General features: G+C 39.1%; 1 protein-coding gene across 1 annotated transcript in view; it reads left to right on the top strand.

Annotated features, from left to right (window-relative positions):
- Positions 1-17,008, top strand: part of HHLA2 (HHLA2 member of B7 family) — a 139,406-nt gene that overhangs the window by 95,131 nt on the left and 27,267 nt on the right. The window lies entirely within an intron of this gene.

The raw sequence follows: 17,008 nt of genomic DNA, 5'->3' as shown, positions 1-17,008 counted from the left end.
AATGCAGATTAAAAAATTATAACTTTGTCTCATAAAGAGACAATAGTAACATTTTATTCATGCTCTCAAGTATTTTCTATCCACATATATTTCGTGTGTTTATATTTTTCAATAAGGTGTCTGTTGCGGTGACCCTCAGTCTACCTCACATTAAGCTGTACTCCTCACCACTCCAAGTTATGTGGGAAATTTACTGCATGGCAGAAGGTTTCTGGAATTGCTCAGGGACTTTGTCAACCTTGATTATCATTTCTTCATTTTGTAGATACTTCCCTATCCCTTTGTGGCATGTCGCTCTTTTTCTTCATTCTCTCACTCATGAGATCAACATTCAAAAGACAGCATAAAGTCCTTCGGCCTCTGAACACCTTGTTACTTTGCTCTTTCTCTCTGTTCATTAGCTCTTTTCTTCTTCTTCTTCTTTTTTTTTTTTTTTTAAGATTATTTATTTATTTATTTGACAGAGAGAGATCACAAGTAGGCAGAGAGGCAGGCAGAGAGAGAGAGAGAGGAGGAAGCAGGCTCCCTGCTGAGCAGAGAGCCCGATGCGGGACTCGATCCCAGGACCCTGAGATCATGACCTGAGCCGAAGGCAGCGGCTTAACCCACTGAGCCACCCAGGCGCCCCATTTTTTTTTTTTAAAGATTTTTATTTAGTTAGTTATTTGAGAGAGAGAATGTGAGAGAGAGCATGAGAGCGAGAGAGAGAGCACAAGCAGTGGGAAGAAGTAGAGGAAGAAGAAGACTCCCTGCCGAACAAGGAGTATGATGTGGGGCTCAATCCCAGGACCCCAGGATCATGACCTGAGCTGAAGGCAGATGCTTCACCAATTGAACCACCCAGGCACACTAGTCCTTTTATTCTTTATGTCCTCTTATAGCCAAATGCCTGTTTATTTCTTATTCATAGGGTCTTAGGAAAAGGCCTTGATAAGATGGTTTCATAGTGGATTTAGGGCCTGGTTGGGAAGGTGGCGAAGTCCCTAAAGGAAATATAGTGGTAGCTAGTAAAATACTTAAAAAAAAAAAAAAAATCCTGCCATTGGATGCAATTGACCTTAAAAACAAAGGCTAGGACCATCCTATCTCTACACATCCCCCTGTCCTCCTCACACTTCAAACTATATTGTTAAGAATAAATTTCAGCAAACTTGGACATTTTACGACTATCATACTTTCTTTCCTAGTTCTGTTTCCAGTGATTAGATTATCAGCGGGGGTGATGATCTCAAAATTCTTTTCTAGGTGGTTTGCTGTCTGAATTCTGCAATGCGTAGTATGGCAGTCATGAAAATAATCAAGGTTCCTACTGTGGGGAGCGTAGCTGACTGCCAGTGCCAGCTGCTGTGCCTCTGGACATATGGCCTCATTTACACCGACATCATACTTCCCGTAGCTGCTCCTAGCCAATCACTGAGCATGGTTGGGGGTATTAATGCGGGTCCTTTGCTGCAACATGAGTGACTCCAATGATGGGTGACTTTAGCATAGGAACTCCCTATCAGATGGGCTAAAATTTTCTTGGAGCCCCGTTGTAATCTGAAACCTTCCCACCTAATCTTCCTTCCTTCCCTGGCTCCTTTGGAAATGCCAGACTTCCTCATCACCTCAAGATTCTCCCTGCCTTGTTCAGCCCTCTTCTCCTTTTCCATCCTGGATATATTCCCCCAGTAAATCTGCAATAATCCTATCTTGGCTTTAGTTTCTCAGAAATATTCCAAATATTATATTTAGTACGTGGCCATTAAGAGTCATAAAACCTGTTCATGGAAGCTTGGGGAAGTACTACAGCACTTGTCTCATAGGTACCCAAAGTTCCTTGCTCAACAAGTTGACTTAAAGGCAAACACTGATATATTCTAGTGCTAACGGCTCTTATGGGTCTAGGCTTCTATTATACTCCTGTTCATGCAAGAGCAGATGTGTTAGTAGTTTTCATCAGTGTAAACATATTTTGAGCATCTCTTATCCTAGTTAACAGATCCTCCAGTGCTGCTGGAGCTAGTTATCATTAAAGTGCTTGCCATTGCTGCTTCTACAGCACAGTCAGTCCCCTGGAGTACACGCACTGAACAGGGTTCTTCAAATATTAACTAATTACCCCTGGGAAGTAGATTAAATCAGTGCATACACATATCACATGGTCCATGCTTCAGTGTTTTAAAGTAAATTACAGTGTAATGTGAACTTTATCCATGTCAGCAAATGCACCATATCTAGTGACTGCAAAATGGTCAATGGCATGAATATTCCTGTTATTTTAATAAATTCTGCAAGAGTGGGTCTTTTTGGTTCTGAAGTTTTAACTGTTAGTTTGTGATTTAGCAAAGCCTTTCTGTGTACTTTGGGCATTGTCCAGCTTTTCATAGAGTATTTTTAGAGGTATAATTGGTCAAAAAGCATCCCCAATTTTAAGAATTTTTGTTATTCATTGCCAGGAAACCACCCAAGAAGTCTGTTCCAATTTACAGTTCAACCATTACAAGTATGAGTTGGCTAACTTCTTTTCCCTTTATTTTCTGCATGTAATGTTATGTGCACAGTGTCAATTTTTAATTAGAAAAACCTCAACAATTTAAAAAAAAACGATTTAAATCCTCCACCCAACTTATGAAATAGAACTTAAAACCCTCTTGTGTTTGCCGCTTCTCAACATTCCTCTTCCACACCTCTCCTCCCACAGGGTGACCAATACAGAGCTAGTTGTGTGAGCAAGGTAAATTCAATCGTCTGTGGGTCTTAGGCTTCTGCTTCCTGGGAGTTTACAAAAGGACTTTGTGGAGTCAATGGAAGAGGCCAGGCATGAGCTCTAGGGAATCTGAGGCTTAACACAGTCTATGACTTTGGAAGAACTGTGAAGTGTGAACAGGTACTAAACATGATCAGTGGGAGTGAAGTGAACTGCTCTGGGTTTTTTGCTTCAGAGCCCACCATGGCCTTGTTGCAGCTCTCAGAACTAAATGGAAGCAGAAAACTTTGGTGGGGTGAAATAACTGTCCACATGCATTTCAGGCTGCATGATCTGGAGGTAAGAGCAGGACATGTATGAGCAAATTGTCAAGAACACCACATTCTGTCTGAGCCAGGCTCTCCAAGGCCTTCCTCTAGGTGTTTTTTATTGTTGTTGTTTTGTTCTTTCTTTCTTTCTTTTTTTTTTTTTTTTTGTTGTTGTTGTTGTTGTTAAAAAGACTAAACCAAAGCAGTGGGGGTCATGGTCATATATCCTATGGTGTGTCTGTCTAGATTCACTTTGCTCCTATGTAGTTTCCAGCTAGCGACTCAGGATGTCTGTTCATTGTCCTCCTGGGAATCCCTTCATCCTTATCCCATTTGGAACTCATATTGCCTGTACCATGTCTTCGTTTTTCTTGGTTTATGCTTTTATTTTGGTGGAGCACATTTCTAGCAGCTTCTTGAGAAAGAGGATGGATGGTCATTTTTTTTTTTTTTTTTTTGAGACTGTCGATGTCTGAGAATGGCATTCTACCCTCACAAGTCTTGTGAATTGAGTAAGTATAGGTCACAAGTCACTTTCCTTTAAGTTTCTGGATATTACTCCATTTTCCTTTTCCTGACAGTGATGCTGCTGCAAAGTCTGAAGCTGTTCTGATCCCTGATCCTTTCTGATCTGCTTTTTCTTTCTGCAAGTTGGTAGAATCTTCTTTTTGCTGGTGATCTGAAATTTTAGATATTTTTGTGTACCTATTTTCATCTACTACTTCTATTCAGTGAACCTTTTTTCCAGTAATAGCAGTTCTTGTCCTATTTTTCTGGGGGAATTTTCTTGAACAATTTGGTTTTATACTCTCTTTCTTTCTTTCTTTTTCCTTAGATTTTTCTGGGGTTGACATCCTATTTTCTTATTTCCTTTTCTCCTATTTTTCTGCCTTTTTGTCGTTTTGATCCACTTTCTAGGAGACTTCCCAGACTTCATCTCCTAACCCTCTGAATGACTGCACTTGATATATTCTTAATTCCAAGCTCTCCTCTGTTTTCTTAGTTTTTAATGGCTTCCTGCTCTTCTTTCATGGATGTTGCATTTTCTTATTCCTCTGAGGATGATGATAATTTTATTTCATTTGGTCATGTTGATTTCCCTCTCCTCCAACCTTTGCATTTTTTATCTACTTCAAGATGCCATTTTTTGTGAAGAAAATTAGAAATTTTTAAAAATTTTTAATTTTTATCTTCCATGGTAGGAGCGTTCCTCAGATATCTCATAATATTTGAGCATCTGCTTAACATTAAGTATGAAGGACATAAAAAGCTCTTTAAAAGTTCTGAGAGCTTAAAATATGGGCCATGCTTATCACCTGAGTTCACTGGAGAGTAATGGAGATTGGCAGTAGGGGATCTTTTATTAAGCATTAGGTGTACTTTTGAATCCCAGAATCCTGTGTTTTACCCTAATTCTGATGTGTGCCAGAATCATCAGTCCAGACATCTTGCTTTTAGTTTCTCCAGAGAACAAGCTTCTGGATTTTTTTCAGAGTTGGGAGGGGGAATTACTCAGCAAAATGGGGTAGAGGAGGGTATCTTCAAGGTTTAGCTTCTTAAATAGTCTAAGAAAATCTGTTTCCATTTTAAAAAATCTTTGCTGAGAGCTTTCAAGCCTCAGTTTACATCTTCCCCACTTCGCTCCATTTAGGCACGCTGATAAGAAAGCCAGGGCATTCCTTCCTTTGGTGCTGGAGGAACGTTCAAACAATTCTGGGAATGAATTCTCCTATCATTCTACCCCCTCACCATGATAACAACCACAGCCACTTTCTCTCACTCTCAAGACACTCAGGCCAATTCTAGACCATGCTGGGTTCTCTCCTGTTCTGCCCAGAAAGTCTCATGACATAATACAATTTTTTCTATCTCTTAATATGTGCATGGTGTCATCAGTCTAGATATCCCACCTGATTGTTGGAAGGGTGTTTTAGTCTGCTTGGGCTCCCATAACAAATTAGCATAGACTGGGAGGTCTAAACAAAGAAACAACAAAAAGAAAACAGTTCTCATAGTCCTGGAGGTTGAGAAGTCCAAGATAAAGGCCTGGCAGGTCCAGTGTCTGGTGAGGGTATTGTTCCTGGTTTGCAGATGGATATTTTCTTATTGTATCCCCAGATGGTGGGGAGTAGAACGGGAGAAATATGCTATTTTCTTCTCATAAAGGCACTAATGCCATCATGAGGGCCCCTTCTCCCAATACCATTACACTGGGTAGTAGGGTTTCAGCAGATGAAGTGGTGGGAGCACAAATATATAGTCTAAGAGAAGGTCCAGGCCATCCACATAGCATGGCTATAAGAAATAGCTTTCTGAAGCTTTTCTTACTCTTCCTTTTACCGCCAGTTCCAAAGACAGTTCCTGTGCTTATTGGGCACTCTGTATATAAATTGGTGGGCTTTCACATTTCACCAGTACTAGCTGGAGATTAGTTTTCTTGGATCTACCAAGTCAGTTTTTACTTGCCCATATATCTCTAGTTTCCAAAACCTTACTGTCTCCCCGCCCTCCTTTTTCTGATTTGTATTTTTCTCTTTTTAAGAAAAACATTTGCTAAATGTTTATTGACTTGAGGTAAGAAACAAAATTAAAAGCATGTGTTGAGGTTGCTGTCTTAACCCAAAAGTCCTGGATGGCTCATTTATTCACACCTTTTCAACAATGGATGTTATCTTTCTATTTATTGCTGAATTCCCTAAACGTATTTTACATTTAGTTCTAATCACTCTGGCAACTCAAATTATCCTCATTATTGGATAATGGTTCACTCTTCATATGACTAAGAGTTTACAGTACAATTTTATGATTTATGGCAGATTCTTAAATTCAGCCATTCAGTTTACCCTAAGTTTGTTTCCTATTTTTAGTAGCACTCCATTGTAATGCAGATGGAGGCTTATACCAATATTCTAGAAACAAGTTGAAATGAAAATGAATTATCCATACCTACCTCTACTGCATTTGTGTGAGGGAAATGGAAAGACAATCAATTCATGGGTGTCTGTTTAAAATAAAAGCCACTTTTCTTCCCTTCTAGGTTATGAAAATTTGATCCATCTTTTGAACAAATTTAGCAATGATTTAAAATTCTTGGTTATACATGCCAAGTTTAAGTTAAGATTTCAAAATGCAGTTGTTCATTTAAAAATAATGATTTCATCCGATAGTAACCCTGTTTTTTCAAAATTGACTTATAGGTTGGTGAAATTTCTTTTTATTAAAAAAAATAATAATTCAAGATTTATTGTCACAGTAAAAGAATCTGGATGAAAATTACCCCCTTCGTTCTATAAATACCAGAGTCCTAGTCTCCCCTCTTAGAGGCAGGGGCTAGATTAAATTTATTTGTATGTCTTAAAAAATGATCTGTGTGAATACAAGCCTGTATGTAAGCTTTTATATTACTAACAAGAGCATACTATTTCTGCAGTTCAGTGCTTTATTTAACCATATCTTTCTGAGGATTATATGATCTCAGCACATTTCGATGCCCCTTATGCCCTATTTTTTGTAGAAATAAAATAAATACAGAGAAAGTGACAAAATACATATAGTTAAATAAATCAGCACAAAACAAAAGCCCATCAGTTAGCTACGCAATGAACATTCTTCTAACTTTCAGGTCCCCTCCAAATCACCACCATCTCTCTTTTCCTCAAAGGAAATCTCTTCTGAACTTTTATAATCATCCTTTCCCTACTTTTCTTTAGTTGTACTACTTAAGTGTGCATCCTCGTTTTAGTTTTGCATGTTCAGAATTGCCTCTGTTAGAATTTCAGACAACTGTAGGTGTGTAGTATGAGTTGTTTTGAGTCAGGCTTACTCAGTACTTTCTATTTGTCCCATCTATTTTATGTTTGTTTGTTTGTTTGTTTGTTTGTTTCCTCCAAATGTCCTTCTTTCTGGCCTTTATTCCACATTTGTTTTGTTTTGTTTTCCTATACTATTTTGGAACTTACACATTTTTTTTTTTCAGTTCTTTTCCTGGTTAACCACAAGAGTATGACAAACTTTTTTTTTTTTTTTGAGGGGGGGTTCTTAAAGTCTTGTATTAATTGATACTTTATTTTCTTCATGAACAGTGGAAGAACCTTAGATTCCTTTTAGATACGTCAACTCCATTATCCCCCTGTAAACTTTCAAGGCATTATTATTTCCTTTAATTTTGTCTGTATTTGGAACATTATCATGGTCAGTCCACTTACTTAAGTTTGTCCCATATTCCCCTTTACATTGCTCATCATTCCTTCCTGAGTCTCAGTTTCCATCTGGTATCATTTTCCTTCTGTCTGTGAAACATGCCTTTAGTATTTCTTTTAGTGCAGATCTATTTGTTGCAAATTCTTTTCGTGCCTTAAAATTATTTCATCCTATTTTTCTTAAAATACATTTTTGCTAAACTTGTACATCTGGTTTGGGAGTATTTTCTTTCTGCACTTTGAAGATATTAATCCTTTCTGACATCTATTAACTCTGTTTTAAAATTGGTGGTCTGCCTAATTGTTATTTTGGAGACAATATGCCTTTGTTGTTGTTGTTGTTACTTCTGACTACTGTAAGATTTTCTTTGGTTTTTAACATTTCACCATGAGGTACATGGTTGTTTTCTGTTTAGGGTTTGTTGGGCTTCTTGGGTCTATAAATTAATGGCTTACAGTTTTGGAAAATTCTGATCCAGCATGTCTTGAAATAATTCTTTTTACCCACTCTCTTTTTACCTCCAAAGTTCCACTTACATTGTGCCTTCTCACTGTATCCTGTTTCTTACTTTCCTAATGTTTCTATTCTTTTTTTTTCTCCTTACTTCATTCCAGACAATTCTTTGTTACCAACGAATAATCCAAGCTACTAATCCTTTGACTACCTACACAGCTGTTAAATTACATCTATTAAACTGTTGCTATTTTCAGTTGTTATCTCCCAGTTCCTCTAGTTTCTGTGGGGTCCTTTATCATGGTTTTTAGTTTTCTGCCAAAATTCTCTATCTTGTCTCCTTGAACAAAATAAGCACAGTTATTTTAAAGTGTATATCTAAAACTCCAACATCTGAAGTGCTTATGAGTTTTATTTTCAGTTATTTCTGTGTTTGATTGTTATTTTGTCCCTGAGTGTCTGGTTATTTTTTGTGACCCAGACTTTGTATTTGCAAAAATGTTACAGAAATAATTTTCAGCTGGGATAATATCTTCTTGCAAAGAGGATGGGTTATTTTTTATTCTTTTAGTCATTCATATGGCGTACTAATAGTATGGGATCATTTTAATTTCGTCTACACAGCAGGTAAAGGAGTACTAATGATGAGATGTGATGGGGATGCCTCTTTTGAATGGTGCTGAAGTACCTTCTGTGATAATTGGGGAGATACACAATCAGATTTCAATGTGATTTCTGCTGGCTATTTAACCATTACTGTTTACCAGGTCATATGTTAAGTGTTTTCCAAATATCATTAAGGTCTTACAACAATGATTCTGAGATGGATATTACTATTATCCCTACGTTACAGATGTAAAACACAGAAGAGTTGGGCAATTTGACCAATGGTACATGGCTTTAAGTGCAAAAGACAGTTTTAGAATCTAAGTGGTCTGGATTCAGTCTCTGATACTAATGGATGTGGTAGAGTGAGAATATTCTTTGGGGGGCACAATGTAGATTTCAATTTATACCAATTCCCCTAAGCTCAGGCCCTGAATGCTTAATGTATTAAACCAAAGGATAAACACCATTAATAGGATTACTTAACTTCAGTTTTTTCTGAGGGTGATTTTGTGAATGGTCACCAGCCTAAGTTAAATTGATTTGGTAAGAAAGAATAATGTTGAGGGTGAATTTAGACTTTAAAAGTGCTGTATTATTCTGGGAAATGGTAAAACTTAGAATTACGTGGGGAAGGGCAGTTAGGAGAGGCACTTAGACTTTGTCTAATGATTATAAAGCTTACATGCATTATCTGTCATTTTAGTAGTAGTGTTGGGTGAAAAGAATCAAAGTAGGATTATCATAAGGGGTAGGAGACTCACTGAGGGGATCTTTATCCCAGTTTCTTTAAACTCACTGCTGTCATTCAGAATTGGGCGAAGGCAGAATTATGGGTTAAGTGTGGGGTCTCTACAGACTCTCATGCTGAGAGCAGCAAGTATGGAGAAATGGCATCTTAGAACTCGGAATTTTTGCTTGATTTCTGTGTGAGATTTGTTTATTGTGTTTCTTTTCACAATGACTAGGGCTGCTTCAGCATGAATAGTTAGCTCAGTACCCAGAGAGTTTGATTAGCTAAGTTAGGAAGAAAAATGCCATATACTACAGAAGAAATTTACCCTGGAATAAATGTAGATCATTTAGTCAAATTGCTATATTCTCAACATCATAAGGCTTCCTTGGGGGGGAAAAATGCCATAGGAACTTTCTTAGAAACACAAGTACATAAAACTTATTTTCCAGGGAACCTAAAAACTATGACCTAGCATGTGATTTAAGACCAGCCAACATGACCTTGGAGGAAAAGATGTCATTTAAAAAGTAATGACCAGAGTAAGACATGGAACCAATCTTACAGAGGGCTTTTATGAGTCAAAACTCCTGGTTGCAAGTGACAGAAACCAGATTCAAATCAACTTAATCACAGCCATCAAGAGGGGAAAGAAAGACAAATTACTGAATTTGGCTGATTTGCATATACTGATTGCATATCATTATAAATTTACACTTGTTGGAGATAGAGAGAGGGTCAAAATGTGTACAGCAGACCTAAATGTACTTTGGAAGTCTCTGAATTCAAAAGGCAAAAAAAGGGGCAACTGGGTAGCATAGTTGGTTAAGCATCCAAATCTTGGTCCAGCTCAGGCCATGATTTCAGGATCCTCGGTTAGAGTCCCATGTTGGGCTGCATGCCCAGCATGGAGTGTGCTTGGGATTCTCTCTGCCCTCTGTGTCCCTACCCTCTCTCAAATAAATCTTAAAAAAAAAAAAAAAAAAAAAAAAATGAGGGGCAAAAAAGGGGAATGTATTGGCTCATGATATTGGAATATCAGGAGTGGCACTATATCACACTATGATCTACCCAGAAGCTTAAAAAGGACCCTTTCTACCCTTGCACCTGCTCTTTGTGGGCTCTTTACCTACTACTACATATGCTTTTCCCACTTTAGCGAAGGGAGACACAGGCATCTTTCACTCTAGATTAGTCAGGCCTAGGACAGGTCTTATATTATTTATCTACTGCTGCATAAGAAATCCTCCCCAAACTCAGCAGTTTAAAATAACAATCATTTATCATCTCATGGAGTTTCTAAGGGTCAAGAATCTGGAAGCTGCTTAGCTGGATGGTTCTGGCTCAGGGTCTGTCATGGAGCCGCAACAAAGGTATTGGCCAGGGCGGAACTGCTACCAAACTCATCCACATGGTTGTAGGTGGGAAGTTTCCTGTGGACCTCTCCACAAGGCTGCTCACACAGCGTAGTGGGTAGTTTCCCCAGAGTGAGTGATCAGAGCGAGAGAAACTCACTGGAAGCCACTATGTCTTTTATAACCTAATCTCAGAAGCAGCATATCATTTCTGCTCATTCTGTTGGTTTACATGGATCAACCACGGTAAAATGTGCAGGAGGACCATCCAAGGGTCTGAACACCAGGAACACCATCAGAAAAGCTGCTCCTGCAGATGCTATAATAGGCAGCCCTGTAAGATGGCCCCAGATTCTTGTTCCTTGTTATACACTCTCTCTATAATTTCCTCCCCTTGAGTGTGGGCCAGACCTGTGAATATGATTAGGTAGTCAAGGCCTTGATTCAGTTGTATTACATGATGAAGGTAAAAGGATTTTGCAGATGCCCTTAACGTCCCATACCAGTTGATTTGGGTTAAGTATAAGGGAGATAATTCTGGGTGGGTGTGATCCTTCAACAGAGGGTCAGAGACTTGAAATATAGAGACCCTCTCCTATGGCCTTGAAGAACCAAGCTGCCATGCTGTAGAAAGCGCCATGTGCCACGGAATGAATAGTGGGCTCTTGTTGCTGAAGTCCTCAGTACTACAGTTGCAAGGAAGCAGATTCTGCCAGTGGTTAGTGAGCTTGGAACAGGACTCCCGGCTAGCAGCTCTGGCTCACCTTGATAACAGCCTGGTGAAACCCAGAACACAAGGTGCATTTCAGCTGTGCCTGGACTTCTGACCTACGAAAACTGAGATAATATGTGTTGTTTTAAGCTGTTAAATTTCTGGTAATTTGTTATGCAGCATAGAAAACGAATAAAAGTGCCCACTGTGGTAAGGGACGTGAGGGTGTTCTCTCTGTTCATCTTCCTTCATATTGTGAACTGGAAGGAAGCTTCCTAAGGCAAGAATGGTGCCACTATGAAATGAGGGGAATGGCAAAGGCTGTTAGACAAACTGAACTTAGCTCTTGGAGTTTATGATAGTATTTCAAACCTGGAGACCTTTGCCATAGTGAGGATGTGAATCACCAGACAACAGTGCTCCCCCAACTAACAGCTTAGACATTATTCTCAATGTGGTCTGTGCAAAACTCGTAATGGAACTTTCTGGAATGATTGTTAAATTATAAACTCCTGGGCCTCGCTCCAGATGGATTGACTCAGTTTTTATGGGGTATAGCTTAGGGCTATGTATTATTTTTACTAATCATTTCATAGTTTTTTATTTTAAAGATTTTGAAAACCAGAAAAAAAAGGTGAAGTACAGTGAATGCCTTTCACCAAGATTCATCAATTGTTATTTCATCCAATTTTCTTTGTTTCTCATACACATATTTATGTATAATTTTGTTGTTGAACCATTTGCAAGTAAGATACAAACATGGCATTTACCCCAAGCACATTAGTACATATCTCCTACAAATGAAATTATCTCAGATAATCGTTTACCCTTATCACATCAAAGCGATGAAACATTGATGTATTATCTAATACAGCCAGCGTTTTCCAGTAATTCTCAAAATACCCCTTAGATGGTTACTTCATAAGGTTTGAGCCATAAACCAGAAGTTTAGGCATCACTGTATTTTGACAAGAATCCAGTGATTCATATGCACATCAGTTTGAGAAGCCCCACAGCGATTTTTTGATGGAAGACCTAATCAAGGATCACTTTGCATTTTGGTTACCAATGTTGTCTTTTCCCTCCACCATCTTTAAACTAGAATAGTCCATGTTTTTTCTATCTTCAATTCTCTTTCTGCTTCCATCCAACTTTCCCCCTCCTTCCACCTGCCCTGAAATTTGAAAACTCTTCCATGATTTTGAAACTATCACAGAGGAACCACGTAAAGGTTTCATGAGTGATACAAACAAGATGTAGGAAAGGAAGGTGGCAAGTGACATCACTAGGATTTGGCTGAGGTTTCAGGAAGGATGTGGTACTTCTGTGGATCTTGAAATCACAGATGCTGACTGCAAGGAAAATTACTTGTGGGGATGAGCATGATACATTTGGGAATCAAAGTGAATCGGCGTCAAATAGTTCAGGAAACAACATCTGTTTTACAAGGTGACTTGTAGCTTGATTCATAAGGAATCAGAAAACTTAATTTTAGAAAATAATTTCCAGACTCCTAGAAAAATGTGGGCTACTTAACTGTGAAACTGAAAATTATCTCGGGATGGTGAGACTCGTGAGTTTTAAGTGTATTGCCTACCAGTCTTTATGAAAAGGGTTCACCATAAAAGCTTGACTAGCATTATAAATTTCATACAAGAACTTCCCATTACGTTAAATATCAATTCCAGCCTTTAAAGTCACCTCAAATAATGTACATTCACATATTATATTTTATCTCCCCATATTATTTTAATCTCCCCCCTATTATTGGACATTTAAGCTGCTTCTAGTCTTCACTGTAATAAAAGCCTTTGTTCATACATCTATTATATTTCTGATTATTTTCTTGTAATAGTCCTGACAGAGTTGCTGGATCAGAACTTAAAATAGTCTCACGCTGGAGTGTGTGCCCAGCTCACATCAATTCCCTGTGAGGCTCTGGCTGTGCAATCATTCCCTCTCTGTCCCTAAAACATTCTGATCCAGGAATAGAGGACCTGGATTCAAGCTGGCCATCACCCTCTCCCAAAAAAAGGAAGATTGAGAAACTTGACACAGACGCAGAAAATGTGGGGTCATCTCAGGCAGGGACCTGGGGCAAACCCTCAGGCTCCTATGGCTGAGTTTTGAGCACCACTCCTATTCCATCCAGAAGCTGGTTTGTGTGGCCCTTGCTTGAGACATGAGCAGTCTTGGAGTACTTTCCCTGAATCTATATTTTGCTTGTTATTCTGGGTTCCTACCTATTGCCCCTAAAAAGGGGGGGGGGGCAACACCTAACTGATACCGACAGTGGGCTACATGTAATATACAGTGATATCTAGAGAATGGTAGTATTTGGAATCAGTCATTCAATCTTACTGGATTGAAAGGCAGCGAGACTCCCTTCTGTGTTCTGGGACAGAAATGTAAATGTTCATGGTAAGTGGTAGCCAAGTTTTCTCATCAACCTCTTACTGTCCGCCAACCAGACCTCTTCTCAGAGGGAATTTCTGGGTGTCTGGATAGCTGTTTCCTAAAAGAAGAGAACAGAAACTCAAGAAGCACCTGGTGCCACAAATCTATGCAGCTAATCGTGGCCCAGTGTCACAGTCATTAAGTGGAAGTAATGTGATTCAAATCTCGGCACCCTCACTCCACAACCTTAGTTCCTACCTGCTTCTTTATACTCCCTTGCCAAATGCAGTTAAGTCTCCTTTATATGAAGAGGAACTATTGCCAAATGTCCCTCAACTATAGAGGGACTATAAATCCCAGTTAAATTTGAATGCCAGATCAATGAATGATTTACTTTAGCCTAAGTATATCTCAAACAATGCATAGGACATGCTTATAATATAAAAGTATTAGTTCATCTGAATTCAAATTTAACTGGACATCCTGTATTTTATCTGGCAACTGTACACAGCCCAATATCCAACCCTCTTTTCAGTATTCCCCCTCAGCAACAAAAATGAATTTAACTTCAGCACATACATGCCTCAAAGTGTGCAGTGCAGAAAAAATTTCAGAGGAAATTTCAGAAATTCAGATCTGCTGAAATCATTGTTATAGTACTCACCAGGCAGTCTCTATTCAATGAGCTAGCCTAGGCAGCCAGCTTTCATTTCAAGTTTGATGACTTGGTTAGTGCAAACTTTTGTTGCATGCTATCCTACAGTAGGTGACATTGAATCCTGGCCCCTCTATCATTCTGCAGCTTTTCGTGCTTTCAAAGACTGCAAGAACTGGAAACATTAGTTTGGATATATGTGTACGTCTGGCCCACCTACCTCCCATTCTGTTCTGTTCCTGGGGCTCAGAAGAATCTTCCTTCCCGGGAGAAACAGATTACTGACCCAGGTTGCAGAATTCTTTTAAAAATGCACATTGCTATTGGGTTTTGTAGGCCAGAGGAGACGGCAGAGGAGAGAGATGCAGTGAAAATGGGATCCCTAAATTCAGCAGAGTTAGGAGGAGTCATGCTGAAAGCAACTGATTGCAGACTCCAAGCGGGTGTGGTCAGAAATCCAAAGGCAGTGCAATATTCAGGACTCAGGAAATAGTCAGACAAGCAGAAATCTTTGGTTCAAATTAAACATGGAATTAAATTGATGAGCCAGGTTTTTAGTTCTGTTTTTTGTTTGTTGGGGTTTTTTGTTTGTTTTTGGTTTTACTTTTTAATTTTTTAAAATTTTACTTATTTTTTAAATTTAAATTCAATTAGCCAACATACAGTACATCATTAGTTTTGTATTATGTTCAGTTAGTCAGTGTATAGTACATCATTAGTTTTTGATGTAGTGTTCAATGTTTCATTAGTTACATATAACAACCAGTGCTCATCACATCACATGCCCTCCTTAATGCCCCTAACCCAGTTTTTTGACATAAAGAACAACTTTCATTCTTCAACTGTCATCAGTATTGCAGTGACTAAGCCAAGGAACTATTTGAGAATAAGGTATGAATATTCATATATGCCTCTCTCAAGCCCTTGAAAGTATCCTAGGATGTAGTATTACTTTGGATCAACTATTTTGAAGGCATCGGGTTTGCAAAATGCTACCATCTGGCTCTCCTCCTACTCTAGCCTTTACAAAAGAGGTCAGGGAGCTGGTTAATTTGGGGATTCCAAAATTTTCCAAGGATATACATTCTCATTATATACTCAGAGGAAAAAAAAATGTGTAGATTATAGTCCTGCAGAGACCAGTGTAAGTGAAGTTAGCTGGCCTACAGGTAGAGGCTAAGAAAATAGCATCCACTTCAATTATTTACGACAGAGGAAATTTAATGCAGGCATCCAAGTAATAAAGGAGTTGGGAAATCAAGGATGAGACAGTAAGAATCTCATGGAACAATAGGAAGTCACTTCTATGGTGAAGGAATTGATACAATGGAATCCTAGGGATGAGGTCACCTCATGGAAGCTGGAACCCTGACGGGTCTGCCTGTCAGGACCTTGAGCCATGGAAAGAATGGAGCTGGTACCAGAAAAGCTGCCTAACACATTATTACTTAATCAGGTGTTGAGTCTCATTATAACTTCTGTCCATGTGTTGCCTCCTCATTGGAAGAAATTTACACAGTGACTGAGGCAGTTCTGGATACTGAGTGTTATCCATGGCAAATCCCAATAGAATTGCAATAAAAGCTCCTAGATTTTGAGAAAGGTTTGGTTTTCTTGGCCAAGGGCATTCCTTCAGAAGTTGTGTTTAGGTATATAAATAGTATAGAGTTTATGAAGAAGATACTTGAGTTTTGGAGCCTATGGTCAAGGATCCACTATCTACAACAAAGTGTGCCTTCTGGTATTCTATTAAGCAAATATTGCATGAACGAACTGTTTATATACCATTCAGGACCCATTTGGCAAGCAATGAGAAGGAGATTGAACTGAACTGATTCCACCAATGCCTGGTCATGTTATAGAGAGCCTCTTCTGTAGTGAAGGCTTTCTGGTGAGCATTCACAGGGAACATGAATAAGGCGGCCATAGAAGTCTAGATAGACTCTGTGTAGGCTCGACCACACAGCCTTTCCCTCATCAAAGCAAATCAGGCTGTGCCACAGCTGAGTGCTCACTTTGTCAGCCTTAGAGATCAGCCCACATCTCTGATGTGACATCACACCTAACAAAGACATGTAGGCTCTTTGCTGGATTATATGTAATTGCTTCTGTTACAGAAAGGATTGTATTTCCCTTCTTCCTGGCTGTGCCTTTGCCAGAACTACCAACTGCAGTCTTACTGAATGCTTCAGACTCAGTCATTATCCTACCCAGACTGGCTCTGAAGGGAGTTCCTTGATCACAAGCAAAGAAAGCAAGTCATGGACTAATTCAAATGTAACTCACTTATTTTATGTTTTCTATCAATGATGCCACAAGCCTTCTAACATGGTGGAGTGGTCTCTAAAAACTTAGCCCTGCAATCTTCCAGGGCACCTTCTACATGATGACATAGCTACTTCACGGAAGACTGGGTAGGCTCTGAACCAGTGTTCCAAATAAGGAACTGTGTCCCCACAGTTAGAAGATGTGGATCTAGGAACCATGGACAGAGGAGGGACTGAGGTAGTTAACAATTTTAACTAAGCTACTCTCAGTTTTTTACTCACTGAGGCTTTTAGTGTCATTCATCCTCCCTTTTAGTACCTGAGGACTGGAGGCAACATACAATGTGTAACCTACAGTACTACCCTGTAACAGTACAGGGTAGTACTGTAGGCAGTACTACAGGGTAGTACTGTAGGTTACACGTACACTATATGGTACACATACACTGTATGTTACACACTAAACATCTGTAACATGCCATGTAGTACTTCTAAATTAGAAACTAAGACAGGTCAGGGTTCTTCATGCCAGGGGGAAAATGGCAGAAAAGTGAGATACTGTATTATCTGGGGTGATTGACCATGCCTAGTAAGAATACTATGATTACTGCTGTGCAGTTAGGAGGAGTATGA

The sequence above is a fragment of the Mustela nigripes genome, chromosome 2 (genome assembly GCF_022355385.1).
Source record: "Mustela nigripes isolate SB6536 chromosome 2, MUSNIG.SB6536, whole genome shotgun sequence".
NCBI classification, from domain to species: domain Eukaryota; kingdom Metazoa; phylum Chordata; class Mammalia; order Carnivora; family Mustelidae; genus Mustela; species Mustela nigripes.
The sequence above is the reverse complement of the archived record's forward strand: the minus strand, read 5'-3'. Positions and strand labels throughout refer to the sequence as shown.